The 17,087-nt window shown below is 52.4% G+C and overlaps 1 long non-coding RNA gene across 1 annotated transcript; it reads left to right on the top strand.

Annotated features, from left to right (window-relative positions):
• Positions 1 to 533: 533 nt before the first annotated feature.
• LOC113959092 lies at positions 534 to 15,742 on the top strand. The gene is made up of 3 exons (XR_003531702.1): positions 534 to 2,829; positions 7,478 to 7,689; positions 15,531 to 15,742. It is a non-coding gene; the product is annotated as an uncharacterized LOC113959092 (long non-coding RNA).
• Positions 15,743 to 17,087: the final 1,345 nt, after the last annotated feature.

Here is a 17,087-nt window from a genome sequence, read left to right as displayed (position 1 = left end):
TAGCGCGTTCTGCCTGTCAGCAGCCGCCTGAGCCTCACCCCTTACACCGCGTTTGCCTCCAGAAGCTGAGACTTCCCATTCATTTTATTATTTTTCCCTGTTCTAAGACTGCGTGGCCGTTTCCCGGTGAAAGGGCTGCAGGGAGCGTGTCCCTCGGTGCCGGCACTGCCCCCGCCGTGGCTCTGGGGGGTCAGAGGTGTCAGTCCCGCTATTTTCACTTGTGTAAATTTGTGATAACTTTGATGGATTCCCTCCTCCCCCTCCCGTAGCCTCTAATGCTCCCCAGTAAGTGACAGCTGGTTATTCACATTCTGGTTTGCCCAGGTACCGTTATTATTCTTTGCTTTGACACCAAAGGAAGGGGTGGGGTGGGTGACTCGGTCCGTGCCCCAGGGAGGTGGGAGCCACGGGAAATAAATAATTTCAGAGGTCATTTCAGAGCTTTCAGGAAAGGACTCTGATGTACTTACAGAATCGTGGAATGGTTTGGGTTGGAAGGGACCTCACAGCCCATCCAGTCCCACCTTCACTAAATCAGGTTGCTCCAAGCCCCGTTTAAGAATTTCTTCCATTGCTTATTCCCTCTGGATTTGGACTCCGTCACCTTCAGCGTACACTGGCTCCGTGCAGGGGCATCTTGCTCAGCCTCTTCACATAGTTCAGAAATAAATTTTCAGTCCTAACAACTCTTTGCTAAGGGAATAGAGCTGTGTGGGTTGCACTCAATGATCTTAGGGGTCTGTTCCACTCTGAACCATCGTATGGTTCAATATTGTGTTGCAGAATAATCCCCCGCTGCCCTTTTAACTCTGGGTAGAAACCCTGAGTTAAGTGAACCTGTCATGGTAGGTCACTGTGGGATGTTGTAGTCAACAGGCTTTCCTGCAGGTTGCTCCAGTACTTGTGGAATTGATTAAAGTGTAAATGGGATGTTTGCTGGACAAGATAAAGAACAACTGGAATCATCTTTACATGCAGTGCTTCTCAGAAGTTTAGATAATTTGACAACATTTGACGTAATTTGCCTTTAAAAGTCTGAGGTTGTTTTCACCAGAATAGTTGAGGTGATTGTGATGTTGCATTTAGAGGTATTTATGACCTTGATCTTTTTATCACAATAAAGGAAGTGGAAGGAAGAGCAAACAAAGCTTTTGACAAAATATAAAGGACCTTAATACTCATGTTATGGGTTTTGAACAAGCCACACTTTCCACTGGAGTTGGTGAAGAGGGAGGACAGGAGGAGGAGAGAAGCACATGTGGAGCTTGTTCCAAGCCCAGGTTCAACCCTTAAATCCAGAACACTCTGTGTTTCCTTTGTGGGTGAGTTGTGTGAAACGAATCCACGGTCTCAGTCTCACTGGCAGAGCAGTTGTCACTCTTGGAGCTGTAAAGGACGTCCCAGTGTAACAATGGCACTGCAGTCAGCCAGCCGCGTTCCTGGTGTGCAGCTCGGAGATGGGAAGAGCTGGGAGCAGCAGGAGCACGCAGGGATCTGTCCGAGCTCCAGGTACCTCTGCAGCCCGGGCAGAGCGTTGGGAGGAGGGCGGGAGCACGGCGTGTCCATCCCCCCGGCCGGGCCGGGCTCTGCTCTGTCCCCAGCGTGGTCCCCGCGTAGGGCCGGCTCCGGTTTCTATTGCAGCAATCAAAGCCACAAGTCGCTCTCAAGACAAGCTCGCACGGAGCAAATGCAAATACAGCTGCGCTGCTGTTTGTGTAAATCACCCAGGGCGTGCCCGGCACTCGGGCTGGAGGGTTAACACACCAATGGCTGCATTAATGATTGCTGCAAAACATGCAGAGTCCTTCCTCGGGCTGACCCAGTAATGTCAAGACCTGCTTGTGTGATTGCAGTCACAGCTCAGAGAGCACACACAGCCTCACAGAGGCCTTTTGTTCCTGCCTGGCTGGAGCACGGGGATCCACTCTGGGACACTGGGCAGACACAGCTTGGAGCTTTCAGTGTGCTACTCCACGTTTGTGCTCGAGGTGTGAGCCAAGAGCTGCGTGTTACAACACAAGGACTCGGACCAGCGGGCCCTGGACAGCTTCAGTCTGGATCTAGGGATGGGAACAGCTGATCTGTATCATCCCACCAGCCCCGCTGGCATGGCACCATTTTAAAAGCAGAATTCTGACCACTTTTCCCCCTGCCACCCCAGACTTTCTGCAGCCACAGTCCATGCTCTCTTGTCCTAATCCCTCTCCTAGAAGCCGAAGTCCAGCCCTCCTGAGCACAGGAGATGTGGGGGTCACTGAGTGCTGGCAGTCCCAGAGTCACTGTTCTTGGGTGAAGGTCTCCCCTCCTTCAGGCTGTGTTGGAGTTTGGTGTCTGGCCACGGGCAGCTACCCTGGAGAACCTGTGTGGAGTGACTTGGGGGTCTGGGTAGATGGCAGCCTCCAGAAGACACAGGCCTGTCTCGTGGGGACTTTGTCCATGGGAAGAGCTCCTCCACCAGGAACTGTGGTAACAACGCTCCGTCCTCTGGTGGGGACACAGGATTGATGTGCCAGCTGCAGAGACACTCCCTCCAAGGGGATCCTGGAGCCCCCAGAGCCGAGGTGGCCTCACTCAGGCCCCGCTGCTCTGGCTGTGACACTCGGAGCCACCTGGAGCCGCGGTGTCCAGCGGGCTCTGGGCTGTTTCCTTCCTCAAAACTTCACCCTGAAGCAACGGCTCGAACAGTTCACCGTCGAAAAGTTTCACTTCCCAAATAGTGCCGTGCTATAAATACCCTGTGCAGTGGGATATGACATTTACTCCCACACACGAGGCAGGCGTGCTTTGTGCCTTGCGTACTCCAGGCCTTAACCCGTGAGTAAACACGAGGTAAGGAGCCTGTGGGGCAGACTCAGCTTGCAGACTGGGGGTGGGTTGCTGAAGAGTAAATGGGAGGAGAATTGCACCAGGATTATTGCAGGAAGAGTGGAAAAACTCCCCTCTTCCAGCTCTTTGGACCTCATGGAGCTGAACATGTTGCCTTAGGAATATCAGTGCTTTGTTCCACTCTTATCAACAGATCTCAGAGCACTTTCCTGCCCAGACCAAAGAAGTACTAAAGAGAGTTTGCTTTAATTTTCAACTGATTTATGATCCTTGACTAATTTCTTAGTTCCTTGTTTCAGTTCCATGTAAAACAGATGGTAACTGCTTTTCTCTCATTCTTTATATTTGTGTATAGATATCATAGAATCATGGAATAGTTTGGGTTAGAAGAGACCTTGAAGCCCATCCAGTGCCACCCCCTGCCATGGGCAGGGACACCTTCCACCGGCCCAGGTTGCTCCAAGCCCTGTCCAGCCTGGCCTTGGACACTTCCAGGGATCCAGGGGCAGCCACAGCTTCTCTGGGCAACCTGTGCCAGGGTCTTACCACCCTTCCAGGGAGGAATTTCTTCCTAATCATAGAATCAGAGAATGGTTTGGGTTGGCAGGGACCTTAAAGATCATATATATATATATATATGATATATAGAGTATATATGTCATAGAGATACATATATATACTAGAAATTCCACCAGTAGGGTCTCTGTAGAGTGCACTGACTGAAGTGCTTGGGTGCTGATGTTTAAAAACCATCACATGTAAATATATAAACATCCTCTCTATAAAAGCAGGTTTGTAATATCCCTTTCTTATTGAGAAGGAGCTGAAGACACCTAGATGGGTACATTTAAAACTGAATGGATCATTTAAAACTGAATGGATCTCCTCAAGCAAGGTCTGTATCAGGCAAGTCTTGATCTAGAGCACAGTCAGCAGAGCAACCCAGCACTGAGGCCACTCCTCTGCTGGAAACAGAGCCCAAGGTTTTCCAAGCCCTTATCTGAGTGATTGGCACAGGAGTGTTTGTCTGGGCCTTTGCAGAAGAGGTCAACATGGAGCTGTGCCAGGGCAGGCTCAGGTTGGATCTCAGGGAAAGGTTCTTCCCCCAGAGGGTGGTTGGCACTGCCCAGGCTCCCCAGGGCAGTGGGCACGGCCCCAAGGCTGCCAGAGCTCCAGGAGGGTTTGGACAACGCTCTGAGGGACAGGGTGGGATTGTTGGGGTGTCTGTGCAGGGCCAGGGGTTGGACTGGATGATCCTTGGGGGTTCCTTCCAGCTCAGAATATTCTGTGATTCTGTGACAGAAGTGACTCCTGGCTTTGGAAATGGGCTCAATTCACCTCCCTGGGTGGGGGATGTGAGAATAAACAAACAAATTCAGGCCTTTGCAGAATGGGTTTGATTCTATTGTAATCTTGGTTACACTACAATTCCTCCCAACTTCATGGCACATTCCAGGCTTGCCCCTGTGAAAATAAGGAACAACCTCAGTGGCTTCCCAAAGTTTTTCATCGGCTCTTTTGAGTGCCAGGCAGCTCCAATTACTGGAGTTTGGCCCTGCAGGGAACACGCTGCTGTGCAGCTTCCTCTCCTCTCTGCCAAAATATGAACCAACCGCTGGTGTCTCGGAGCAAGTTCTGCTCTGGGCTCTGTTCTATCACCAGGAAACACATGGCCCTGCTCTCCAGCCCCGTGTCCTGCCGGGAGGAGCCGGAGCAGAGCGAGGGGAGCTGGGCCAGGGCTCAACTCCCTGTGCTCATCTGTGGGCAGAGCACCGAGTAAACATTGATTTTCCCTCCCTGCTGCGGGGTCAGTTGGGGATTTCAGGGCTTCACCAACGTGGGTGGAGCTGAGCCTTTATCAGATTGTCCTGCAGAGGCACCAGATCAAAGAGGAAATGAGCACTGGGAAGATAAAGCCAAGATTATTAAAAGCAGCCCCTGAGTTTTGGGTCTTGGCTGCTCAGTTTGAGGAAATTTGAGCGTTCTTGTTCTTGGAGATTACAGAATTTCTCTTGTGATGATTCCTCAAAGGGTTAAAGGCTTTCCAAACTCAGCTCCCTAAAAATCACTTTTCTGGGAGTCATCAGAAACAGATGTCACTCACCACAACCTTACAACACCTCAGATGTTTAAGGATATATCAGAAAATAAGCCCCAGATCTTTGTCAGAACATTGCAATATCCATATGCTATTTTTAAGTCCCAGCTCTGAGAATTAAGCAGTAAATGAAAAATTGAAGTGTCACTTTTTAAAAAGAACTTCTTTATATGTAGTTTGGAGAGATCAAACTCATGAATTGTAAGAAGTTAAGGGGCTGACATCAAATTTCTGTTTGATGAAATACTCTTTGCTTTAACTGGTGACTCCTTAACCCAAAATGAGCAACACCTCCCTGCCAAGGAGCTGGCTATAACTCAGCTCTTTGTAGCCATTTGTCCAAAATACATCCCAGCCACAACTTTCATTCATTAGCACTTGGATCTACATATCAGTCCTTTTGGGAGGGAAAAGGGTGCTGGATTTTTAGACCAGCATCTCCAGGAGCTTTGTCTTCACTGCTGTGTAGAGATCAAGGACTGAGAACTCAACCTGCCACTATCCCAGGTTGCTCCAAGCCCCATCCAACCTGGCCTTGGACACTCCCAGGGAACCATAATATATGAATAAAGGACCATTTATATGAATAATATGACCATTTATATTAACATTATATCTATTATATAAATATATATTATCAATGGTCATGACTAGGAGCAATAAGGACCCAATATATGAACAAATGACCATTTTCATGCCCATTTCTCTTTCCTCAGTCCGGAGGGAGGCAGGAAGATGCACAGCATCCCATCTGTGATCCTGCATCTTGGACAAGGCTTTGTCATCCCTGCTGGGCAGTGAAGCCACAGGCTGGAGCACCTCTCCTGAGAGCTGGGGTTCAGCCTGGAGAGGAGAAGGCTCCAGGGAGACCTTAGAGCCCCTTGCAGTGCCTAAAGGGGTTCCCAGAGAGCTGGAGAGGGACTGGGGACAGCAGTTCCTTTCCAAAGTCAGCCCTTGGCCCCAGCTCGTGCTGCGTGGAGCAGAAGGGCTGGGGAGCCCTGTGCTCCCGGCACCTGTGGGCTTGGAACACATCAGATGGACAACAAACTCATGGGACTGAGCCCACACTGCTCCACTGCAGCTCTGCAGGGGCTGCTGAGCGCCAGAACGTGGGACCTGGTTACGAGACACCCGTGTGAGAGGCGCTCGGCTCCCCTGCCCCTCAGGAAAACCTCCTCCAGCTTCCTGGAAGTCCTGCTCACCTTCCTGCGAGGCCGAGCTGCTCGCAGCCCTCCCACCCGCTCGGGTGGGCAGCAGGACTCAGGGAGCGGTCCAAGAGCGGAGGAAATCCAGGGAGGGCCGGCACAGGGAGCCCTGCGGGCTCAGCTGTTGTGCGGCCTCCCCTCTGGAATGTCCCCTTTCAGCCCAGCCCCGACCTCCACTTGACCCTTCCGCGATCCCAGCGGCTCTCTCTGCTCTCGCAGCCCTTCCGATGCTCTCAGTTAAAGCCCAGCAGCTGCTCCCTGCTGGAGACGCTTCCACCGCGGTCCTGCCCGGCTGTTCCATGTCCCCGCCTCCTTCCAGCTTCCCCGGGAGCTGAAGAAGGGATGGGGGAGCTGCCACACCGGCCGCTTCATCCCGGTCCCCCCGCCGGGTTCCTGCCTCACTCGAGGCTCTCCCCCTGCCCAAACACCTCTGCCACACCCGGGACCTCCTCAGCACAGATTAACAGAACAACTGGTTTGTTTTGTTTGCAGTTCTAATGCCAGTTACTAATTTTATCAGATTGGAAATAGGAGAAAATGTTGGAAATAGTCTCGCATTTTCTCCCACTTCTCATCAGTGGTGGGAAGGGCTAACAAGAAACAGAAAAACAGAAAAGCAAAGGCTTTTCCTTTCCTTCCCCCCACAGTCCAGCTCCAGAGCTTTGTTCAGTGTTCACTCTGGGTATTCCCTCCCTCTCCTGATGTCCCCAGTCTCCCACACAGCTCCTCAGTCCCCTGGGCATCCATACTCTCCCCCATAACTCTGCTGATCTCCAACTGTCAAAGTCTTACTTCCATCCATCCCTCCATCCACCATCCATCCATCCATCTATCCATCCATCTCTCCATCCTTCTGTCCCTCCATCCACCATCCACCCACCCACCCATCCACCCACCCATCCATCCCTCCATCCCTCCATCCACCCATCCATCCACCCATCCCTTCATCTCTCTGTCCCTCCATCCACCCATCCACCCATCCACCCATCCACCCATCCATCCATCCATCCATCCATCCCTCCACCCATCCATCCATCCACCCATCCATCCATCCACCCATCCACCCATCCATCCATCCATCCATCCATCCATCCATCCATCCATCCATCCATCCACCCATTCATCCATCTTTCCATCCCTCTGTCCCTCCATTCATCCATCTTTCCATCCCTCTGTCCCTCCATCCATCCACCTACCCACCCATCCATCCATCCATCCACCATCCATCCCTCCACTTGTCCTTCCCTCTCTCCCTTTATTTCCCAGTGCCCCTCTGCCCATAGACAGAAACCCTTCACCAACCTCAGAGCTTTAACTCCCTCTTTGTGATTCATTTTTAACTTCCCAGGAGAAGGATGATCCCGGTGGAGGGAGCCCAGCTTGGCCTGATCCTCATTCCTGCTGTCATGTGTGAATACAGATGGAGGGAGATACATCCAGGGGTGCAGAGCTGGGCATGGACCAAGGGCAGCATGTCCAAAGTCTTCCCCCCCTACAGGAGCCTGCAAGAAACTATTCCTCTTCCTGGAACATAAAAAGGAGAATTATTTCCTTCCCCAGGTTTGACAGAGAGATGGGGGGTGACTGGGGAAATATCCACAGGCAGATCCACCGGGGGCTGTTGGAGGCAGGAGAACTGCAGCTAAAATTAGGATCTGGCAAAAACCAACACCCAGAATATCTTTGTTTTCCTAACGCCAAAAATGTCAACAAAACAACCTGAGAGCTCAGGGGCAGCATTATCTGGGCTGAGAATCCCAAGGTTTGTAGGGTCCTTCAGCTGCTCTGCCAGTAAATCCTGATGGCAACAATTCCACAGAATCCTGGTTATCCAGAGCCCAGGATGGAGCAGAGACATGGCACAAAGTCAGTTGTACACAGACGCCTGAAGCAGCAGTGCTCCAGCAATAGCAGCTGGCTCAGCCCTGGCATAGGAAGTTTATTAAGATAAATCAAAAGTGTCCAAAACCAGACTGTAAAAAATGTGTAAAAATGGAAATGGGCTAAAAATCCCATCAGACGTTTGGTATTAATCCCACAGAGAGAAAAAATACATGGGATGCTTTAAAGGGAATTATGTCTTAATCTGCTCAAAACAACAAAGCCCTTAAAGCAGCCTGGGGGCCATGGGGTTCTGTCTGCAGGTGGGATCCCATCCCTGGAAGTGTCCAAGGCCAGGTTGGACGGGGCCTGGAGCAACCTGGGCTGGTGGAAGGTGTCCCTGCCCATGGCAGGGGTGGGACTGGATGGGCTTTAAGGTCCTTTCCAACCCAAACCATTCCATGATTCCATATTGAGTTTAGCTAAGAAAAGGTAAAGGAGTGACTCTGTCACAGACTCCAATGAAGATTCTGAAGTTGGAGGATATTTATTTTAGCAAATAACAGAAAAACAAGAGCCAACAGTCAGGAGGAGGAAAGAGGCAAATCCAGGCTGGCACAAAGAACAGGAAAGGCTCATTGAATCCACACTGACTCCATCAGCGAAGTCCTGACACGAAATCAAATGTCTGTCTCAGCTTGACCCTCTCCTACAGTAATTCCTGCATTAAAACAAACAGCTCCTGCCACAACATGGAATTGCAGCCCAAGATAAACTGATGGTTCTGTCCCAGCCCTGCCTCGTGTCGTGTTACACTGTCAGGGCTTTGACTCAGACACAAACTCTCCTTTTTGGCTCATGTAACACCAGCTGCAAAAAGAGCCCATTCATTGAGAGGATCCCGAGATGCTCTTGCAACACACATCACAGGGAAAAGCTGTTCCTTTGCCAAGTTTGGATGGGAGCCTGATTCTCTTCTCTGGATACCAGGCTCAGACATGTCTTAACAGATCAAAGAATTATTACAGATAAGAGCAGCAACTCTTGCATTAGATAGAAGCAGCTCCTACCCTGTGAGGATAAGGAAGAGGTTCTTTATTAAATTAGTTCTTCGTTAAAAGAATGTAAATGCAGAACTTTAAAAAGTCACTTCTGAAAATAAAAGAAACTGGTGTCTTTCTTAAGAGAAAGAGGTCTGAGGAGAATACAAAGCATCTTGCACCTCTCTTACTCACAGGACATTCATTGTCCCCCACTGCCAGAGGCATTCCCAGACTGCTGGAGAGAGGAGCCCAGGCAGAGCCACACGTGCTGTCCCCTGGCCCTTGGGCAGGGAGCAGCTTTCCTGTCTCACCAAAGGGCTGCACAGGCTGTTTTCAAAAATCCAAAGTTCACTTTCCCCAGTGATGCCATGTTTTAGGACTGGTGCCTCTGCTCCTGGGCACTGGGAACACCATCTCTGAATTTTGGGATGTTCTGTATTTGCCTGGTTAAGGGTGAAGAGTCCACCACGTACATGCAAACAAGGCACAGCCAGTGGGGTGGATCCTGCTCCCACCCCACCCACAGCATCACTCACCTGGATGTGTCCAATTCAAGGAACCCAACCCTGAACTCTCCTGCTCTGTGTCTGCCCCAGCCTGCTCATGGCACAGGGACCTGTTCCAGGGATGCCTCGAGCTTTCCTCAGAGAACTGCAGAGGATTCACCTTCCAGGGAAAGCATTCCAGGGAAGGGCAACGGAGCTGGGCGAGGGGCTGGAGCACAAGTCTGATGTGGCACTTGGGGACATGGGTTAGTGGTGGCCTTGGCAGAGCTGGGGGAACAGTTGGACTCAGTCTTAGAGGGCTTTTCCAACCTCAATGTTTCTCTGATTCTGGGATCCTTAAGGAAGGTTTGGGCAGGATGATGCTGGCAAGCCAGCTGAGCTCCTGAGCTGTGCTCACTCCAGCTCTCAACTGCTGGTCAGCTGGAGGTTTGTTCAACTATTTCAAGTTCATTTTGTGGCTGGATTTTGAGCCTCTGGACTCTGGCTGGGCCACAGAGGGGTGGAGGATGGCAGGTGGCTGCCCAGGACATCCTTCCATGTGCCACTTCATGTCTCAAGCAGGGAGGACAAACCATCCAATCCCTTGGGGAGCTGCAGGCAGACATGGATGGGGGATTGTGCCCCTGGTCACATTCTTTGACATTAAAGTGCTCCAAAAATGAGGCAGATCAAATCAGGTGTGTTAATGAGGCAGATCATCTGGCAAAGCACCTTGTCACCAACTGGCATCAGGGAAGGACTCCCCAGCAGAAGCTGCTCTCTGTGCACCTCCTGGTCCCTCTGTGCTGGGGGAAACCCCAAAGAGCCAACAGGGTACAGGGAACGAGCCCAAGGACAGCCCTTTCCCAGGAAACCCTCCTGGTGTCCAGCAATCTGCAGCTTTGGGACTTCCTGAGCTGGATGTTGCCTCTGGTCACTCCTGGATTTGGGGACAAGTGCACGGAGAGGACTCAAAAGTCTCTGTGACCCCCACAGGGCATCCTCCAGTGTCCCTGCACACACCAGCCCCTCTCAACCATTTCTGCAGGAATTTTTAATGCTGGAAGTGAGCACCTGGATATTTGCACCAGGAGGAGGCCCCTGCCCTGTGCCCGTGTTTGCCTGACAAACCAGCAAACCCAGCCCCAGCAAACCCAGGTCTCTTCCAAAAACAATTACATCATGTTGAAGCCATCAAGCATGTGATTTCCCAGCCCGGGGAGGCACTGAGAGCCTCTCTCCAGGAGAGGGAGAGGAGCTGTGCAGGAGCCAGCCGGGATTCAGCAGGAAAGGCTTTAAATGCTCTCCAAAGGAGGTGGTGCTTGAGCAGGACCCGACCCAGGAGCTGGGACTGCCAAGGCACCACACAGGAAGCAGCAACAGCCTTGGGAGAAGGAAAACCCTTAAAACTTCAGATCTGTCTGGGTTTTGAGCACCTTAAAACTTCAGATCTGTCTGGGTTTTGAGCACGTTTCCTGGGAAATTGGCTTGTTTCTCTCAGAGCCATAAAAGTATGGATGGATGTTTCCAAAGAGGGAATTTGAATCCTGGCAGAGGGGCTGCACCTGCCTGGTTTTGTGTGTTGAGGGGGTGTGAGGACATCCCGCCTTGGTGAGCCCCACACTCCACACAGCACCTGGCTCCAATGGGGACAAACAGTGCTGCTGCATCCCATGGCAGCAGGATCAGGCTTTCTTCTGCTGCCAGCACCTCGTTCCTTGTCCCATTTTCCTGCAGCCTCGTGATCCAGGAGAGGGAAGGGCAGGGGTGAGGGAGCAGCTCTGCTCAGGCGTTGAGTGCTTGGCTCAGCTCAGGTCCCACGTGGACGCCTCACAAGGATCCCCTTTGATCCTGGCACAGCAAGGAGGCTGCAGGAACGAGGACAGAGGCCACGAGAGCTGCAGAATAACTAATCCAAGAGAGGGAACCTGCTGGGAGCTGCTGCCTGAGACAAATCCCAGTCTCGGGAGGCTCAGGTGTGCTGTCCCCCCGGGACGGGCGGGTTTGCCCCTCGCAGAGCCCGGCTGGGAGCAGAGCTTCCCTGAAACCCTCGAGCTTCTCTTTCCTGAAAGCTCATTTCTGAGGATTAGCAGATGTCTTTGTTGCAGCCCTGGGTCCCTGCCAAGGGTTACTGTAAACACTTGGCAAGGTGCAGCCTCTTGGCACCACGCTGGGCGCAGGAGGGGGAGCACAGGTCACCTCCACGAGTGGCAGTTGGATGTTCACACTCCCAAAGAGGCTGTTAACTGCAAACACCCCAGGCAGGGCTAACTCAGCATCCCTGAAATACCAGCCATATTTTGGTTTTCCCACCTTTCCTACCAAAGAGGGGTAAAGGGGTTAATTGCCCATCTGCTGGGAGCAGGGGTGCTGTTCCCAGACCTGGAAAATCCCACACACTGGTTGGTATAAGGACAACATCTGCTGGTGCCAGGTGTCAGAAACAAGAAACGGCCACGATGGAAACTGGTGTCTGATCAAGGGTCTAATCCGGGCCTGAGCAGCCAAGAGTTACTGCTGTGGCACTGGGAACTGCTCACACTCCATGGCATCAGGAGAGTGACAGGAGAGAAGACCTGACGGGTGCCTCTGCTGTCATGGAATCTCATTACAGCCTGGATCTTAGAGCCCATCCAGTCCCACCCCCTGCCACGGGCAGGGACACCTTCCACCAGCCCAGGTTGCTCCAAGCTCCGTCCAACCTGGCCTTGGACACTTCCAGGGATCCAGGGGCAGCCACAGCTTCCCTGGGCAATTCCCAGTATCCCATCTATCCCTTCCCTCTGGCAGTGGGAAGCCATTCCCCCTTGTCCTGTCCCTCCATCCCTTGTTCAAAGTCCCTCTCCAGCTCTCTGGGAGCCCCTTTAGGCCCTGGAAGGGGCTCTCAGGTCTCCCTGGAGCCTTCTCCTCTCCAGGTGAACCCCCCCAGCTCTCCCAGCCTGTTACTTGATCAGGATTTGGTTGCAGCCGCACGGGGACTGAGCGAGAGCTCCAGGGGATTCCCTCACTTAGGGATGGACTAAAGACCTGTGCAAGGTGTTTGCCCACAGCCTGCAGGACCAGCAGGGTCAGCTCCTGTCCCCAGCTCCAAAGACCACACTGTGACCCCCCGTTCCAACCCAGGGCTGCCTCTGGAGAAAACGTGTGGGTGATGCAGGACAGCCCCAAATTAACTCTTGTTTGATGCAAAACATCTTCTAGCAAAAGTCTGCTGTCAGTTCCTCTGTCAGTGCTGAGCCTGCCAATGCCTTAACGAGCTGCTCCAACAATTAATTCCCTCCCCTGGTAGGAATGAGCCGTGTTTCCCGGCCCCACACGGCTCTCTTGGCCAGCAGTCCTGGCGTGCCTTCTCCTTTTCCCTGCCAGGCAGGAGAACCCTCCAGTGTCAGAGTTCTGCTCCCCCATGGGAACTGCCAGGGATGCAGTCTTTCCTGAGCCATCAGTGGCACCAGGGCTGTGGGATCCCAATCCCGCTCCAGATTTTCCAGGCTGCTGATGTAAACTCCCAGTCTGCCTGTGGTCCCTCATCCCACCTTCTAGAGCCCAGTTTCCCCATCCTAAATCCCAGTAACCCCGATCCTATACATAGGAACTGTGTGCAGTTCTGGGCCCCACTACTTGAGCAGGATGTGAAGGTCCTGGAATGTTTGCAGAGAGGAGAACCCAGCTGGGGACAGGCTGGAAGAGCAGAGCAGGAGAACCAAGCTGGGGAGCAGTGAGAGGGGCTGAGCCTTTTGTGGTGGTACCAGGAGAGAGGGGACAGGAGGAGGAAAGAAGCTGGGGAGAGATTTCCTGTGTGTTTGTATCGGTGGCCAGTGAGTCCCTGAGCTCTCTGGGTGGCCTTGCTGTGGTCAGAGCATGCCCGTGGGACAGGGATGGGGACACCGGCAGGCAGACCCTGGCGGCAGGACGAGGGCAGTGCAGGGTCAGCTGCAGCCCTGGAACCCCGAACAGACCTGGGAGTTGTGGGGAGGCTGCAGGAGCCGCTGGCCGAGCCATGGCAGGGCTCGCCCACCCAACATTGGGATGGTCCTGGCTTTGTTTGGAGCACAACAACCCTGTCCCTGCTTCTTTGGCTCCTTCAACCTGAAACATTTTCCTCCTGCTCTTCCCTAGAGCTTCCTGCTGGGAATGCATCTCCATTACTGACCTGGATGACGGGACACGGTGTTTGCCACCGACACGAACCCAGCGAGCGGCTACTGGAGCAGAGGGTTGTGCTGCCATCCAGAGGGACCCGGGGAAACGAGCGGGCTGGAGCTTCGTGCGGTTCCACGTCTCTTTTCACTTATTTCCCTCCGGCCCTTGGCTTCTTCTGGGTCAAACTCCCCGTCCTTGTGTCTTTCTGTACCACACTCTGTGTCCTCATTTCCCTGGGTGAACAACGTGCCCTCCATCGCTTCACTTTAAATCCACAGAACTCTCCTTTGGCTGAGTTCTGCTGGTCATGAATTCTGGCAGCCGGAGAAGTCCTGGGCTCCAGGGTCCAGGGAAAACTTTTTCATGCCCAGCTGGTTGGAAACCACTGAGGTGGACTTCCAGGACCTCTCCTTGGCTGTTGTATTTCTTTTGAAAGCTCAGCTACACCCACAGAATCATGGAATGGTTGGGGTTGGAAGGGACATTAAAGATATCTCGTTCTAGTAGGAGAGGAGGGACACCTTCCACCAGCCCAGGTTGCTCCAACCCGTCCAACCTGGCCTTGGACACTTCCAGGGCTGGGGCAGCCACAGCTTCTCTGGGCACCCTGTGCCAGGGCCTCCCCATTCTTGATTTTGGGGTTTTTTTGGCTCTTCCACAGAGCCATTCCCAGCTTCCCCAGGAAGTGGAGCACAGAGGAACTGAAGGTCATGGCTCACAGCTCTGCTGTCCTTGGCCGTGTCTGACTCCACCTGGGACTGCTCTCCCAGGGCCAGGAGAGCCCCAGGCCCGGCTGCTGTGCTGGAGTGCTTGGGAAGAAGCCTCTTCCCAACACCTTTCAGTGACTGATTGGGGAAGTTCATGCCCTCAGGAGCTCCTTCTGCTGGGATGGCAGATGTGGGATGATGAATGGATGGATGGTTGTCTGCTGAGCTGTGCTGATATCACAGAGCTGAGCTCAGGTGCCAACCTGTGTGAGATCCAGGGATTTGAAAGATTATGAGATGAAGGAAATACCTGTGACATTCTTTTGGCATTGGGAGCCCAGGTGTCTGTGAGGGATCTTCCCAGGCATTTCACTGCACCTTTGGCAGCTGGAAACCTGCCCCTTAGATTAGAATTCCCACTTGGAATGGTGTCCCACTGCAGCTGGGTTAACTTAGGGTGGAATGGAAGAGAAAAGGGAAGAGAAGGGAGAAAGGGAAGGGAAGGTTTGGGAAGGGAAGGTATGGGAAGAGAAGAGAAGAGAAGAGAAGAGAAGAATAAAATGGAATGGAATGGAATGGAATAGAATAGAATAGGATAGAATAGAATAGAATAGAATAGAATAGAATAGAATAGAATAGAATAGAATAGAATTCCAGGGGGAAAAAACCAATTTAGGGAGACTGTAATTATCCTTCAAAATATTTTTTTTTTCTTTTGCTAGGTAAATTAGGAGCTGTTTCTTTTCTGGTCAGGATAAGCAGCATTATGCCCTCTCCCTTTGGCCCAGGGCAGGGGAGGGCAGGTGAGTGCTGCTGTGGGTGAGGGTGCTCTGTGTTATTGCTTGAGGCATCTACAGAAAGTGAAAGAGCTGATGGATAAAGAAAACCCAATAAATCCCCTATTTTCATGAAAACGATAAGGTTCAGGATCCTTTAGGTCACATCAGTAGGGATGAGAAATTCTGATGGAGCTGGATATTTATTTGGTACGATCCTTTTGGTTTTTGGAGCCTGGACAAAAGAGGTTGGTCCTTTCAGAAGTGCTTTGCTGCCTTGGCTTCCCATCCCGTGCTCCTGCAATGCTCACAGGATGACAGGAGAGCTTGGAACCCCTCAGCAGATCCCACCTCCAAGGACACTTGCCACTTGCTCCTTCCTTACTACAGCAGTTCCTGAAAAATGGTCCTTTTTTCTTTCTAATCTAGGTTAGAGGAAATCTAGAAAATAGGATCTCTGAGGGAGGAGTGAAAGAATTGTTTGGTCCAGAGGAGCCAAGCCTGGGACAGCTGGGGATGAACTGACCTCCAGCCTCCCCTTCACAGCTGCACTTCCTGCCCTGCTGGGAGAACCCTCCTCAACAAACAAAAGGCTGCCACGGAAAAGAAGGGAATAAACTGCTCAGGGCCTGCCTGGAGAGGATGAGGAATCACAGGGGGAGCTGTGGTAAGAGCTTTAACCAGACACTGGGGGCTGGCTGGGTGTAAATCCAGCCCAGGACAGGTTCTCTGGTGCTGAGGCTCCCCTGGGGGAAGTTTTAAGGGGAAAAAGCACGGATTAAACAAACATCCCACAGGAGGGGTTTGAGCTGCATGGGATGACACCACAGAGCTGAGCTCACGGTGCCAACTTGTGTGAGATCCAGAGATTTCAGAGATTGTCAGAGACAGGAAATACCTGTGACACTCTTTTGGCATTGGGAGCCTAGGTGTCTGTGAGATCTTCCCAGGAATTTGGAACACCGTGGAACAAACATCCGTGGTGAGGGGTTTGAGTTGTGTGGGGTGTGTTGGAATCACCCCTCCAGCTCTGCTTCTCCACTGCTGTTTCCAGCAGCCCCTCACTGCCCTCAGCCCTGATCCCAACCCTCCCCTCCCAGAGGGGATTTTGGATGGTTTCACTCCCCTCACTGACTCTCCAGCTGCCTCAGGCCCATGACATGTAGGGGAAGGATGGAGAACCACCATGGGGACATCATGGAGTGACCCTGGAGCTGGGTGAGTGTTGTCAAAGGCCTTGAGACTGTAAAAACTTCCTTTCTGTGTTTTTAAGAGTTTTAATCAGAACCATTTGGATGTCACTGGGGGGTAACAGGGTAACAACCCCCCCCACACACACTGCTGTGCTCTCAGAGTGCAGGAGCCTGGGATTGCAATGGTCACCCTTGTTATAAAATCCTAGAATGGTTTGGGTGGAAGGGACATTAAAACCCACCCAGTGCCACCCCCTGCCATGGGCAGGGACACCTTCCACCAGCCCAGGTTGCTCCAAGCCCTGTCCAGCCTGGCCTTGGACACTTCCAGGGATCCAGGGGCAGCCACAGCTTCTCTGGGCAACCTGTGCCAGGGCCTCCCCACCCTCCTAGGGAAGGATTTCTTCCCAATATCCCATCTGTCCCTGCCCTCTGGCAGTGGGAAGCCATTCCCTGTGTCCTGTCCCTCCATCCCTTGTCCCCAGTCCCTCTCCAGCTCTCCTGGAGCTCTTTTAGGCCCTGGAAGGGGCTCTCAGGTCTCCCTGGAGCCTTCTCTTCTCCAGAAGAGCCCTCTCTGTGCTGTCAGGGCTGGCTGTGGCTCAGCCCCCTGTCTCCAGGCCACAGGGATGGCATTTTTATCCAGGCTGCCACAGTCAGACCTGGGGAACATCTCAAGATGTTTCCCTTCTGTTTGGATGAGTCTGGTGGGTTTGGCTGCATTCCCAGCTCTGCTCAGCCTGGGGAATCACAAGGCTTGTATGTAAATACAGAGTGGCTCATAGTGAAGCTTTGC

The sequence above is a fragment of the Corapipo altera genome, unplaced genomic scaffold (assembly GCF_003945725.1).
Source record: "Corapipo altera isolate COAL_440 unplaced genomic scaffold, ASM394572v1 174, whole genome shotgun sequence".
In the NCBI taxonomy this organism is placed as follows: domain Eukaryota; kingdom Metazoa; phylum Chordata; class Aves; order Passeriformes; family Pipridae; genus Corapipo; species Corapipo altera.
This window is presented reverse-complemented; position numbering and strand designations above follow the sequence as displayed.